Below are 13,974 nucleotides of genomic sequence, written 5' to 3'. Positions count from 1 at the left end.
ATAAAAAATAAAAGAAGAAGAAGAAGAAGAAAAAGAAAAAAGAAAAAAAAGAAAAGAATTGTGAAAAAGCAATCGTCGAAATCCTATTTTGAAAAAATATTACTTTCTAATGTCACATTAATCCCACGTTTTAATATAATCTTATAAAAATAAGATAAAAAGCAACATGTATGAGAATGAATAAAATTCATTAAAAGGGATAACATTTTTTTCTAATGAATCAAAATGTATAACAATAAAGATATCGATTATCTTCAAAGTATATCTTTTTAAAATATTTTTTGTGACAAATTAAAATGAATACCAATAAAGATATCGATTAACTCCAAAAGATATCCTTTCAAGATATTTGAGATATTTTTTATGACGAATCAAAATGAATACCGATAGAGATATCGATTATCTTCAAAAGATATCCTCGATGTTTTTTTCTGATACATCGAAAGAAAAAAAGGGGAAGAGAAAGAAATCAAAGGTGAAAAAAGGAGGAGGAAGGGAAAGAATGAAGAAAGAATGAAGAAAAAAGAAAAGGAGGAGGAGGAGGAGGAGAAGGAGGAGAACGCAAGCCTGGCGTGATAAAAGGTCGTAAATCACGTTAGGTGAATATCGGCCGACTCTGAGAAGGCGTTTCGAAGGTACGACGATCCGATGAATTTACGGAGATAACTCTTAATACCGTGTTAATTATCCGTTACGGCTAGTCAATTGCCATTGGAATAACAGCACGCCCTAAATTCCATCTCTGGCATGTTTTATGGAAGTATCTATCGTCATTATTGTAAGTAAGTAAGTAAGTAACTAAGGTTCCTCGGACCGATGACCGTATTAACCACAAATGGCGGCGGACAAAAACCGGACTTTGGTTCGCGCGCAAATAGAAAGAAAAATTGTTAATACGAAGATGAAGGAGGAAAAAGAAGAAACGATAGAGAGAGAGAGAGAGAGAGAGAGAGAGAGAGAGAGAGAGAGAGGGAAAGGAAGAGAAGAAGGAGAAAGATCGTTCAACGCATTCCTAAATATTTTCTAAGCAGAGAAGAGACGATTCGATCTCGCGATCGGAGTAGGATAGATGAGAGAGGGGGTAGAATGCGAGCCGGGAGAAGGGGGGGGGGGGTTGGAACGCAATTTGCAATTATCCTAGCAGTCTTCCTCCCTCATAAAAATGCAGATTGAGTTTCGATCGAAATTTCGTAACGTAAAGAAATGCTCGGCCAAGTGAAAATATCGCGCTCTCTTAACCATTTCCAAGAGAGATGATATAGAAAGAAGAAAGAAAAGGAAAAAAAGAAAAAAGAAGAAGAAGAAATAGTGACGAAAGAAATACGGGTTAACGCGCTCATCCGCGTATTATAAAACGATACGCACGTGTTCGTGAGCAAGGGAAAGGGAGGGTGAAAGGGATAGGTATGTATGTAGGTAGGTAATGCTCGGTCGAGCAATGGAATCGACCACTCAGAAATTACGTAGGAATTTTGCGGTCTACGATGGTGTACGATGCGAGACACGAACAGCTGCCAGAAGCTTTTCTCACCTTCGGTGTTCTCTTCTTCTTCTTCTTCTTCTTCTTCTCCTTCTTCTTCTTCTTCATCCACCTTTTCTTCTTCTTCTTTATGTTCCATAGGTTAGACAACTTCCTAGTCCGTGGAATATAAAATGCCGTTGGTTACGATTACCAACGAGATTTTCTTTAAGAGAATGTAATGGAACGATTAGAAATACATAGTTAACGTATCTAAACTTCGATATGCCACGAATTAAACCTTAGACCAAATGATAATAATCGTTTGGTTCGTCCTATTATTACGATCGAATTAATCCGAGCGTGACGTTACCAGTAGTAACAGGTGGTTCGATTCAAGGTTATCAACTTTTAAATTCAGATAAGGCTAGATCTTCTTCGGTCTATCAAGCAGAATTTTTCTATCATTAAAATATTTATCGAATATAATTTAACGAAGAAGATATCGTATAGACGACTCGCTTAAATTATATAAATGTACGATCTCGAGCTCAAGAGAAAATTATACATATATATATATATATATATTTTTTTTCTTTTTTTTTTTTTTTTTTTTTTTTTTTTTTTTTTCTTTCTTATAAATTAAATATAAAAGAAGAGAAGAATATCATAGTGCCCGTCGGAGAAAGATTCGAGGTAAACGATACGGGACAAGTAAGTAATGTAAGTAGGTATAACGAGTAACTCGAGCTTTATGTATCGTGTAAAACACGATATTTCATTCGGCTTCTTATCAGGAACAACACCCCTCTCTTCTTGGTAACACCTCAACCTATAATTATCGGTTCGCGTTCGGTAAAGAATCTCCACTGATTTATATAATATTTCTTCTTCTTTACGTGTGCATAAATAACAAAGATAGTAACGCAACGTTCATCGGTTTAACATATTTTTTCCTCTTTTACTTTTACTTTTTTCTTTTCTTTTTTCTCCCTACAGATAGCCGAGAAACCGTAATTTATAATTATGATAAAGGTACGTTTTAAATATATATTAAAACGATAAATTTATGTTTTAAATAGAGAACAAATTTAGAGGGGGTTCTTCTATGAAGAACCCATGCAATGAAATCATTTTGATTAATCCATATAGTTAGTTTTCTTATAGAAACTCAATGATGATAGTTAAAACCGACGACACATGATATGTGAATAACCTAATGACTTCGATAGGTCGATGTAACGATTATCACCGATTTCTATACCATTTTCTTCAAGTGATTATTCGAAATGATTACGGAAGAAGTCTCTCATTGGTTGAAGCATCGCGTACATACTAAATTTCATCGGTGAAACTTCAAAGCGAATGTTTCGAATACTCGCTCGACGAGCCGTGAACGCAGTATGATCTAAAAATAATTACCATAGTAATTAGCCGTGGTAAACCTGAGATATTCTTGTATGATCCAATTAAATGTCCGGCCTTGATCGCAAAAAAGAAAGAAAGAAAGAAAGAAAGAAAGAAAGAAAGAAAAGAAAAGAAAAAATCGAAATCCAAGAAGACGAGAGTCTTTATCTAGGATTTTATCGAAACGTTACTTGGAACGGTAGAAAAAAAAGATTTAAAAAAATGAAAATACGATAGAAACGAGAGTTAGATTTTCCGATATGACTGAAACAAAATAAAACAAAACGAAATGAAACGAAAGAAAAAAAAAAATATCGAAGAAGATGCACGAAGGTAACGATTATCGAACAAATTAACGTCTTACACCCAATAATTTTCGGACCGGTCGAGATGCTCTACGGGACGTTCGCTATTACTCCCGATAATTTTTCATCTCATACATGTCCGGTTTTTCGACATTATAAATGCACCGTAATTGGATATTAACTTGCTATCATTCGTAACGAGAGTCGTTTAATGATTCTTACCGCGTTCCTCCTTGTTACATACATATATATACGTATATATATATATATATAACGCTCTTAAAATTATAGACTTTTCGATTTAATTTCTTCCTTCGAGGAAACGAATATGATGAATTATTTGTAACCGACAAACGAAGAAGAGAAAAAATATTGATACTGCGTAACCACCATTATGGATCCACCATATTAGATAGATTTTCTTTATCTTTTTTTTAATATATAAATATATATATATATATATATATATATATATATTTTTTGTAAGAATGATAAAAATACATCAGTGAGTACATAAATGTCTAATAATAATACTTGAAAGTAAAACGATCAGAAATTGGCAATAACTCGTGACTTATTAACGGAATACGGCACGCGTATAATCAACCGTAATACTTTCGAAAGGAGCCGGTGATCTTATCGGGAATCGATCGTGTGCGCGACCAACGGCGAAAGGAGAGTTTAAAAGGTTTACGGCGACTTCTAAAGTTCAATAGCAAAGCGAAGGAGAAGTATAAGCAAGGTTCGCTGCTATTTATTTTATAGACGTGCTCCACTTGCCAACCAGTAGAGTTTGCTCGATAGAGTCCGAGTCTTCCATTCATCCCAGAAAGAAGAGGAGGAGAAGGAGAAAAGTAGTAGAGAGTGGGATAGATACAGAAGGGGGAGAATGGATGAGGGTTGGTCGAAAGGATGAGGAGAAAGGAAGGAAGATGAAGGAGAAGGTGGAGGAGGATAAGGAAAGAGAAACGAAGCTTTACGATGGTGCACTTTGCTCGTTTCTGCATGCCACCGTGGTAAAAGCGACGTTGCCCTAGCCTGCGAAAGCAAGCAGCCAAGCAAAACGCGATTTATGCGACGGGTCTCGGTTTTTCAGCATTTCGAATCTTTTCTTTTCCCCCTGCCATTCCATGCACGTAAGTACATATACGTTACATAGGTCCTTAAATGATAAATACATTAACGAATCGACCATTCGATCGTGATTACTTATGTATAATTAGCGAGGCTGGGAAGGTGGGCTAGAAGGGGAAGAAAAAGGAATAATACTTGGTTTAAAAATAAATTAAATAAATTAAATAAATTAAATAAATAAAATAAATAAAATATACGTTTATAATTATATCGATATATCATCAATGGACTCGTATATCGAAAATCGACGAGTAGATATATGTGAATATATGTATATATATATATATATATATATGTATATTTAAAACTTTGATAAAAAAGGAAAAATAAATAAAAAGACAAAAAAGAAAAAAGAATTACTTCGAGCTTATAGGTATAAACTCGATCATGATACGTTATAGGCTGGCGGTCGATTTTTCTTCTCCGTTGAATGAACGAGCGCACGCGAATCATTATACCGTCGAAAAGTTAATTAATATAACCAGAGGATACTTAGTCGTTTCTCGGTTAAGCAAGGAGGAGTCCAGTCGAAGGACGCACAGTTGAATCGAGACGTTCACGTCCAATGTGTCTTCTTGCGTTTAACGATCATATCGGCATGGTGGTTACATTTATATGCTAATGCCGGGTGAAACAATTAACGACCGCAATGAATCCTCCGACAGAGAGAGGAATATCTTTCGTATATGATTCTTCTTTTCTTTTTCTGTTCTTTTTTCTTTTCTTTTCTTTTCTTTACTTTTTTTTTATTCAAACGTTAGCCTACCAAGTCCAACATGACTTATAGTGTCTCTCTCTCTCTCTGTCTCTGTTTCTCTCTCTCTCTCTTTCTCTCTCTCTCTCTCTCTCTCTCTCTCTCTCTCTATATATATTCTTTCTCTCCCTCTTTTCCGAGAGATAATCGCGAATCTTATGTACTTACTCATGTACTTACGTATGGTATATTCAAGTTTAATTCGGATTTCTCTATTGCACGAATCTACTTTCGAGTCTGCCTCTCTCTCTCTTTCTCTCTCTCTCTCTCTCTCTCTTTCTCTTTCTGTTCCTTTCGAAATTTGGATATTTTGTGAAAGTAAAAAGTGAAAAAAAAAAAAAAGAAGAAAATAAAAATAAAAATAAAAAAGTTTCTTTCTTCGAATATAATAATCGAGAATAGATGTGTATATATACTTATTTCTTTTTCTTTTTTTCTTTTCCCCCTTCTTTTCTTATATTTTTTCATGCTCGCATTTTATGTTGGATGGATTTTAATGGAGAAAGTTAATAAATAATACGAAAGTGACGATACATATCGAGCGATTCGAACGTACATATGTATATACGTATATACTTATATTCATATATACATATATACGTACGATTGAAAGAGTATAGTAAGCTTCGAGTCGAGCGATGCGATCATGCTTTCGCGTAGAGATACGCGATCGCAAAATCATTGAGCTGTAAAACGCAAGAGCTCCTAGGAAGAAATTAAAATAAGGAATCCTCGACATAAAGGATAAGAGGCTTTACAACGTTGCCTTCTTCTATGGTCGATCAAGATGCGGCCAACTTCGGACCAGACCGATCTATCCAACTATTTTTTTTTTTTTATTTTGTTTTGATTTGTATATTTTTATTTTTTTTTATTTATATATATATATATATATATATACACTTCTCTACTACTATCGACCAACTTCATCGACTACCGCGGTGCTCAATGGGTAATTAAATTTTACGATCCTTTGTCTCGACAATTCGAGTCCACGTTTATTGGTTTTTACTTCTATCTGGATTTCGAGTACAATGAATGTTTGCGCTTTCTACGTGTTCCAGCTATTTTCTTTTGCGATTCTACGCGATATCGTTTTTATTTTCTATTTTCTTTTTTCCAAAATATCATTTACGAAATTTGTATGAAGATCTATTTTTATGGGGAAAAATCTTTTTTTTTTCTTTTTTTTTTTTTTTTATCCCACACGTTTATGCGAGAAGATCGTATACCTATATTTATAGACCGTGAGAAAATAACAATTGCATCGTTTAGATCCAATTTAGGTTCTTTAATGATATTGCGTGGCTATGAATTACGTCTGAAATAGAAATAAATCCCTCGGAAATTCCCTCGTAAAATTAAAATGTCGAAATATAAAAGTAAAATCAATCGGAGTCTCCCATGGAAGGAACATTTGTGCTCTTTAAAATTGTTTTAAATAAAATGTTTTTATTTTTCTTTATTTTCTCTTTTTTTTTTTGCGCCAAGATCATCATTGGTTTCACTAAACTGTTACGAAATACGCATCTATGCACTTTCTTCCCTGAGGTTTCAACGATCAATAAATAAACGGGAAATTGTTTACGATCATGCATCAGCTTTGATTCCCCATAAAACCTAAAATGTTCTCTGGTAAAAGAAAATTTATCGTTTCATTCAGAACGTTAGGTATCTTATTTTAGTATAAACTAAATTTCTGAACCTCGTGCAACATTACGACTAATATCAATATCTTTTATTCTTATTGTAACTATCACTTTATAATATTATACTTGAACAAAGAGATTACAATACCCTTAAACGCGTCATGACACTCGACGAAATGGACTTGTAATGGGTGTCGTAAAGTTTAATCGTTCGTTTTAACAAAAAGAGAAAAGAGAAAGAAACGCACACCACGTGGCTGCGCTCGATCGGATGAAAGAAAAGATAAGAAAAGAAAAAGTAGCGGTGTTCTTGACCGCCATGACGCCGTCGTCGGCATCTCAGTGTCAAACGGCTTTTGTCGATTTACCGCTTTGATCTATTACAAAAGAAAAGTTGAATAGAAAAAAAAGAAGAAGAAGAAGAAGAGAAAAAAGAAATATAAAAATAACGAACGCAACATCTGATCATCCTTATATTTTCTGATATCTTTTTTATAACTTTTTATAAATCAAAAATAAAAAGTCTCGACACTGACAAGTGTTGAATAAATTATTTCTATCTGCTAAACCATACATATCTTTTATACGCATGTTAATCCTTAAAAAAGAAAAGAAAAAAAAAAAAGAAATTTTTATAACCAATTAGTAAATAATATATTTATTTGATAAACCTGCTGATTTTATTCGAAATATTGCTAATCGAAGTAAAACGTGACAAAGGAACATTGATTGACCCTAACCAAAAATAATTATATTTTATAATTAGATAAATCTGATGGTCTAATGTGATTCATATAGTATGTAAGCTATTCACTTAGTTCCAACGATAATGTCCACCTCATCGTCGCCATTTTCCCCCCTGCCGTACACCCAAAAGAAGAAAGCTCTTTGATGATAAAATAAAAAGCCGCTTGTATCGTCGCCCGAAACAGCTATGTCGAATAAGTCAGATAGGTCGATTAGCTCGTAAAGGGCAAAATGGTCGGTGAGTCCCTTTGAGTTTCGTGAGCCGCTGTCAGCTTATTGTACCGCGCTAAGATGTAACATAGTCATCTCTTCTCCACGCCTCACTCTATATTCTTTTTATTAGCCCATCCTCGAGATAACGAGACATCTTTTTATATTTTCTAACGGTGTTGCTTTTACAAAGGAGAGATAAGTAAGAATATATATATATATATGTTTGTATATATATATATATATATGTATGTATATATGCGTACATGGATATGTACGACTGGGAAGAGATAATGCACTGAGATAATGCACTGATATAAATTTTCTATTTATTTAAATATCTTCGGCCATTAAATTTTTCTTTTTTTTTTTTCTTTTTTTTTTCTTTTTCTTTCTCTCTTTCTGTTGACATTTTTCTTGTAATTCATCGCTCATGTGATAGATAACGATTTCATTCGGATGGATTACTATTATCACCGATGTAAAAGAAAAATTATTTAGCGATAAATCATGATCTATATAGCGAAACAAAGATAATTAATAATCGCGTGAACGTTGTCGCCGAATCGAAAGGTAACACCACACACGAGTTTACGAAGAAGAATCGACAAAAAAAAAAACACATTCGACAAAATTGTATAAACAACCGATTCTAATCTGATTTATCGATGATATTCAAAAAAGTTTTGCGATCTATGAAAATACAAATGCAAAATAATAATTTTTATTACTTCCTTTATTTGTTAACGTTCAAAGAAACGAAGAGAACAGAATATTAATATTAATAATAAAAGAATATTAATAATAAATTAATATTAAAACGTCGCAAATTCTTTTCTTATTACATTTCTTTTTTTTTCTAATCACATTTAGTTTACTTTCTCTATTGAATGATCAATTCTTTTTCTTTCTTTTCTCTCTCTCTCTCTCTCTCTCTCTCTCTCTCTCTTTTTCTTCTAAATTGTTTCTACAAATTGTTTCTACAAATGAAACAACGAAACGATTTCATTCGTCTAATAGAAACGTCAAAAATCATTATAAATCATATCTTCATAAAATTATTTAAACAAAACTCATTGAAAGAAGTCCATTCGAAGACCAATAAAAGATCAACGAGAGGTAAACATAATACGCGCGGCTTCATTTCATAGCAGTCATTTCTCTCATTGTTAAACGAAGATTTACGTTCTCTCGAAGTAATAAACCATGCCGGTTAAACGATTTCTCGACACTTCGAGGTGATCGACCACCTAACGTATAATAATTCTTTCTCCTCGTGGAATGATTAACATGTTTTGAGTATTAACACATTGAATGACCGGGTACTTTCACGTGGGTTTTCGTTCAGGCCTCGTAGGTCGTGCATGGCCCACGTTATTGCATTCATTCTAAACATCTCTAAAATTATGAAATATGCTATTAATAAAATCGGCAAAATAATTAGTAAACGTGTATATATATAGAAATATACTTTTTTTCTTTTAATAATTATTTTTTATTAAATATATATATATATATATATATATATATATATATATATATGCATTTATTATGATTATTAATTAAAAAAATTTTAGTAAAAATTTTAGTAGCAAAATAATTAGTAAACGTGTATATTAGTAAACGTCTATATATATATATATTATAAAAAGAAAAAAAAAAAAATATATATATATATATATATATATATATGTATATGCATTTATTATGATTATAAATTAAAAAATTTTTCTTTATCTTTTAACGAGAAATTCAACGAATTTTTCAAAGTTAAATATTCCGTATAATAATAAATGAACCTTGAGAGAAAGTCTAACAAACTCTCTCTTTTTCTCTCTCTCTCTCTCTCTCTTTCTTTCTCTGCCAATATAGCGCATGCTAAATGTTTTAAAGAAAGAACGAAATAAATTGTTATTTTATAAAATATTTTAAAGTCAGATTAGGAGATCAATATAATCCTTTATTTGCATTATATGTTATTTATATCTTATGTGAAATAATTATACAATTGTCATCGTATATTAATAAGAAACAATAAGTGAAATTAAAACGACACGATTGATAATTTAACGATAACAACAGTGAATTTTCTTATAAACTTAAAACGTTCTATCACGCCGCATGACTCATTATCAATGGTACATCTTACAAAAATTCCATTAAATCTGATAATTATGTATCACCTGACGATACATTTACGATGAATTTTATGATAATATTTCGTCTTTACGCAAAATTATTAAAATCAGATCCTAATGAAAAAGTGGGCCATATGTGATTTACGCATAGTTCAAAGTATTAACAAGCTTTTCTACTTGAACCTAAGAATGTTCTTAAAGATTGAATGGATAAAGGTATTAACATCGTTATACACGGTGATAAGTATAAATACGTAGAGAAAAAATAAATATCCAATTCATGTCTACGTTTGTAAAGTTAGTCAAAAGACTTGTTTGCTATAAGAATTGTTTACGAGAGGTCGAACAATCGAGAAATCGAGAAAGTATGAGTTAAAATGCATCTTTTCTTCTTTCTCTCTCTCTCTCTCTCTCTCTCTCTTTTTCTCTTTCTCTCTCTTTTTCTCTTTCTCTCTCTTTATCTCTCTCTTTCATTCGGACATTGGTTGAAAACACGGCTTTAATACCGAAAAGATTAATATTCAACGATTACGAAGTTACGCGGATGCTATTATGACTCTAGTCAAATAGAAGATCTATGAGTACGAATGGAGCACCGGTATTGTTGTTACGTTAACGAATAATTAATAGGAATAACAGTGAGTAACGTTTCTCGTAAACCGCGGCGAAGCAGGTGAGAGCATACGGTTATCGTTGCATAATACGATCGTTGTTAAACGAGCATGTATGAGTTGAGTTTATATACACGACGGTAAGAGAATAAGTGAGAGAGAAAAAGATAGAGAGAAAAAGATGGAGAGAGAGAGAGAGAGAGAGAGAGAGAGAGAGAGAGAGAGAGAGAGAGGAACGAGAAAACGATATATATATATATATATATATATATATATATATATATATATATATATAGAAAGAGAGAGATAGAACATATACACGCATAGTAAAGAGGCGTAGACGCGCGTACGTACACTAACGTAGTAAGCGTGGTTTACCGGTTGAACACGATCCTCTATCCCGTCGCGGTACAAAGTGTATTTCCACTGTCAGATAGATTTTATCTCGAAAGCGGGCACATGCAATCCCATAAACTTCAATAAACAAGATGCTGCGTTACCGTACACATACGTGTCTTGAATTTTCCGTCGCATTTCATACCAGGGAGAACGCAACTCTACCTCACGGATTTCATTATTAATGTTCCACGTTGAATGGACTCCCACGCGAAAATACAATACCGTTTTCCATCGAGTAGATGTATTACTAATGTGTTCACGTATCGATCAGTGTTCTTTGATTGTTCGAAAAAAATCATTGGAAAATTCTATACTATATATATATATATATATTAGGTAGACCGGAAAGTAATGTCACTTTCTTAAATTAAATTCAAACGAATAAATTTTTAACAAGTTTTTATTTTTAATCACTATCAAATATCGACATGCATAGAAACGACATTACTTTCTTGTCTACCTAATACATTTACATATATATATATATATATATATATATATATATATATATATATATAAATATAAAAATTAAAGAAAAAACCCAGTAATAAATTATATTTTAACCTTGAAAAAATAACATCGAGTTTTTGGTGTTTACACAGGTGTTTGTCAGAGATTACGTCGGACATGTTTCTTTGGCCTATCTTGGTACACTCATCGCGCCAAAGGACAACCTTTCCACCTTGGAACATGTTTCCATCTGGATTTATATCCTCCCGAAGTGTCCACGCACCTGTTTGTTGAAAATCCAGAACGCGTGTATTCGTGGCAAGGCGTGCTCATACCATTATAGTTACCAGTATCCAATGAATACGAATGCGAGCGAATAGGAGAAACGTCGTTTGTACTTACTTTTCTTACAATCTACGTATCTTCTAAAAAGTCGTAACATCGTCGTTGTGACATTTCGAAAAAGGGTTAAAACGATATACGTTAAGGAAGTAACGAGATGATAACGATCACCTCGGTAAAGTACTTTTGTACGATTTTTTTTTCTTCTTTTTTCTCTTTGTCTTTTTTTCTTTTTCTTTTCTTTTTCTTTCGCTACTTCAAACTGGTAGCCAAGTAGTCATCACGATCAAGAATATTTTTTTTTATTTTTTCTTCTTCTTCTTCTTATTATTATTATGTTCAACGTGGATCAAATTTCAGTCTTGATAATCCTCTTCGTTGTATCTTCTTTTTCTAATGATCGAGTAGAAAATATATAGACACATATATATATATATATATACACACATATACACATATGAATGAAAAAATCTTCAGATAGGTTACAACCATAATACTTAAGTACTTGAATTTCTTGTCGTCGATAAAACTATCGACTAATTTAACAACGCACGAAAAATAATAAGAAGTGTAATTCTACGTGCGTTAAGTTAAATGGAACGTGTAAACGCTTGAAAACGATCGTGTAGGAAGGAATCAAGTAGGGTTTGTGGATCGGGAAAGAGCAAATCCTCGTTCGACCTCGTTCGTAAAAGCCGTCGGTATGTATTCCAAGCGTGTAGGCATGCTCGACGCGTTCGCGAAAACGACGTAATTATTTCCACCTGCGGGAGAGAGCTCGTTTACGCGATTACGTTACTTTCAATGTCACCGAACCGACGATAACCGTAATTCGATCGATTTCTTTTCATTACCTTTCTCCCCACCCTTACCTGCCCTTCCTCTCTTTTCAACCTTCGTACGACAAGTGTTACGATAAGTCGTTCGAGGCTTAAAAAGAAGAAAACAAACAAAAACAAAAAAGAAAAAAACAAATCGAAAAAAACAACGTAAGGTACACTCTACAAAAAACGATCTATGTCATTCGAATGAAAAAAAAACAAACTAAGTAAAAAGAAAAGAAAATAATCCAACGTAAAAAATCAGTTGTAAAGCATCGTCCGGCGATAAGTTGTAAAAAAAAAAAAAAAAAAAAAAAAGAAGAAGAAAAAAATGTATAAAATCAAATAAATACTTATCTGTATTTTTTCCATTAATTTTCCGTCACTTTTAATAGTCTCACGCATGATAGATACGAAACGATGTTACGTTTACAATTATGGAATGTAGAAAGCAATCGTGCGAATAGTCCGTGAGACTATCCCTGTAATCTATATTATTAGATTCTGATAGTCAGTAATAATAAACTTTCATTCGTCGAATCATTAATAATGGACTAGTCATTAAGCGTGACTAATAGAACATAAAACGAGATCGCTCGACATGATATATCTTTGACTTTTTCTTTTTTTTTTCTTTGTTTCTTTTCTTTTCTCTTTTTTTTTTTTTTTTTTTTTTTAATATTCTTATGTATCATCCATTTTACGAGTGAACACGATCTCTGCTTTACGATAAAAGACAAACAAATATTTTAATATTCGAGAATAATATGTTTTAACACGTAAATATTTCACGCAAGATAAAATTTTATAGTACATAAGTATATATAATTTCTAAGAAAAATAAATAATCTCAGATACTATACTGTAATATATAACAAATCGAGGTTATAAGAGAATCAACACGATAGCCTTAACGATCCGATGGATCGGTCATTATAATTCGATGGATATACATGTCTACGTTCTAGTTTATCGATGGGAAAAAAAAAAGTATAATCATCGATGAACCGTGTGGGAGAATCATTGAAACGAGATCACGAACGACGACGTCGGGAAATATAATACGAGGAAAAAAGATCAAAGGCGAGGGTTTGGCCCTCAAGGTTCTACAAGCGTATATTACTAATGTTTGCTATATATGTATATAATCTATGTATGTATCTTAGACGATCGATAGGACGGTTTAGTTAACGAGCGAGCAATTTGCATTTTAACTTTCGTTATACCTGATGGCCGCAAAATTATCATGACGGATACAGGAAGTGTTGGTAATAAAATCATGATGTCGATGATGGCTCTTACCTGAAACAAAAAAAAGAAAAATATGATCTTTTTTTGTAAATATGTAGGTAGACACACACACACACACATACACACACAATACATAAATATATTTAAACATATATATATATACATATTTTTATACATATATATATATTTAAATTATATATATTTATATATAACATATAATTGTATATAAATATATAAATATAATTTTTCATTAATAAATAGACATTCTTATCAAATTTTTAACGAAAGATATACGGC

General features: G+C 32.4%; 1 protein-coding gene and 1 long non-coding RNA gene across 9 annotated transcripts in view; both read right to left on the bottom strand.

The window, feature by feature from the left end:
• Nucleotides 1-13,974, bottom strand: part of LOC124948311 (serine-rich adhesin for platelets-like) — a 131,313-nt gene that overhangs the window by 73,888 nt on the left and 43,451 nt on the right. The window lies entirely within an intron of this gene.
• Nucleotides 1-13,974, bottom strand: part of LOC124948326 — a 46,501-nt gene that overhangs the window by 8,122 nt on the left and 24,405 nt on the right. For 4 of the 6 annotated variants that reach the window (XR_007100672.1, XR_007100671.1, XR_007100674.1 and 1 more), the window contains exons 2-4: nucleotides 13,653-13,728; nucleotides 11,378-11,998; nucleotides 4,701-9,063 (exon numbers count right to left, since the gene is read on the bottom strand). This is a non-coding gene — a long non-coding RNA (uncharacterized LOC124948326). Of the gene's footprint in view, nucleotides 1-4,700; nucleotides 9,064-11,377; nucleotides 11,999-13,652; nucleotides 13,729-13,974 lie in introns of those variants that run through there. The other 2 variants (XR_007100675.1, XR_007100673.1) reach the window with 2 other exon arrangements.

Source organism: Vespa velutina, chromosome 4 (assembly GCF_912470025.1).
Source record: "Vespa velutina chromosome 4, iVesVel2.1, whole genome shotgun sequence".
Classification (NCBI taxonomy): Eukaryota; Metazoa; Arthropoda; class Insecta; order Hymenoptera; family Vespidae; genus Vespa; species Vespa velutina.
This window is presented reverse-complemented; position numbering and strand designations above follow the sequence as displayed.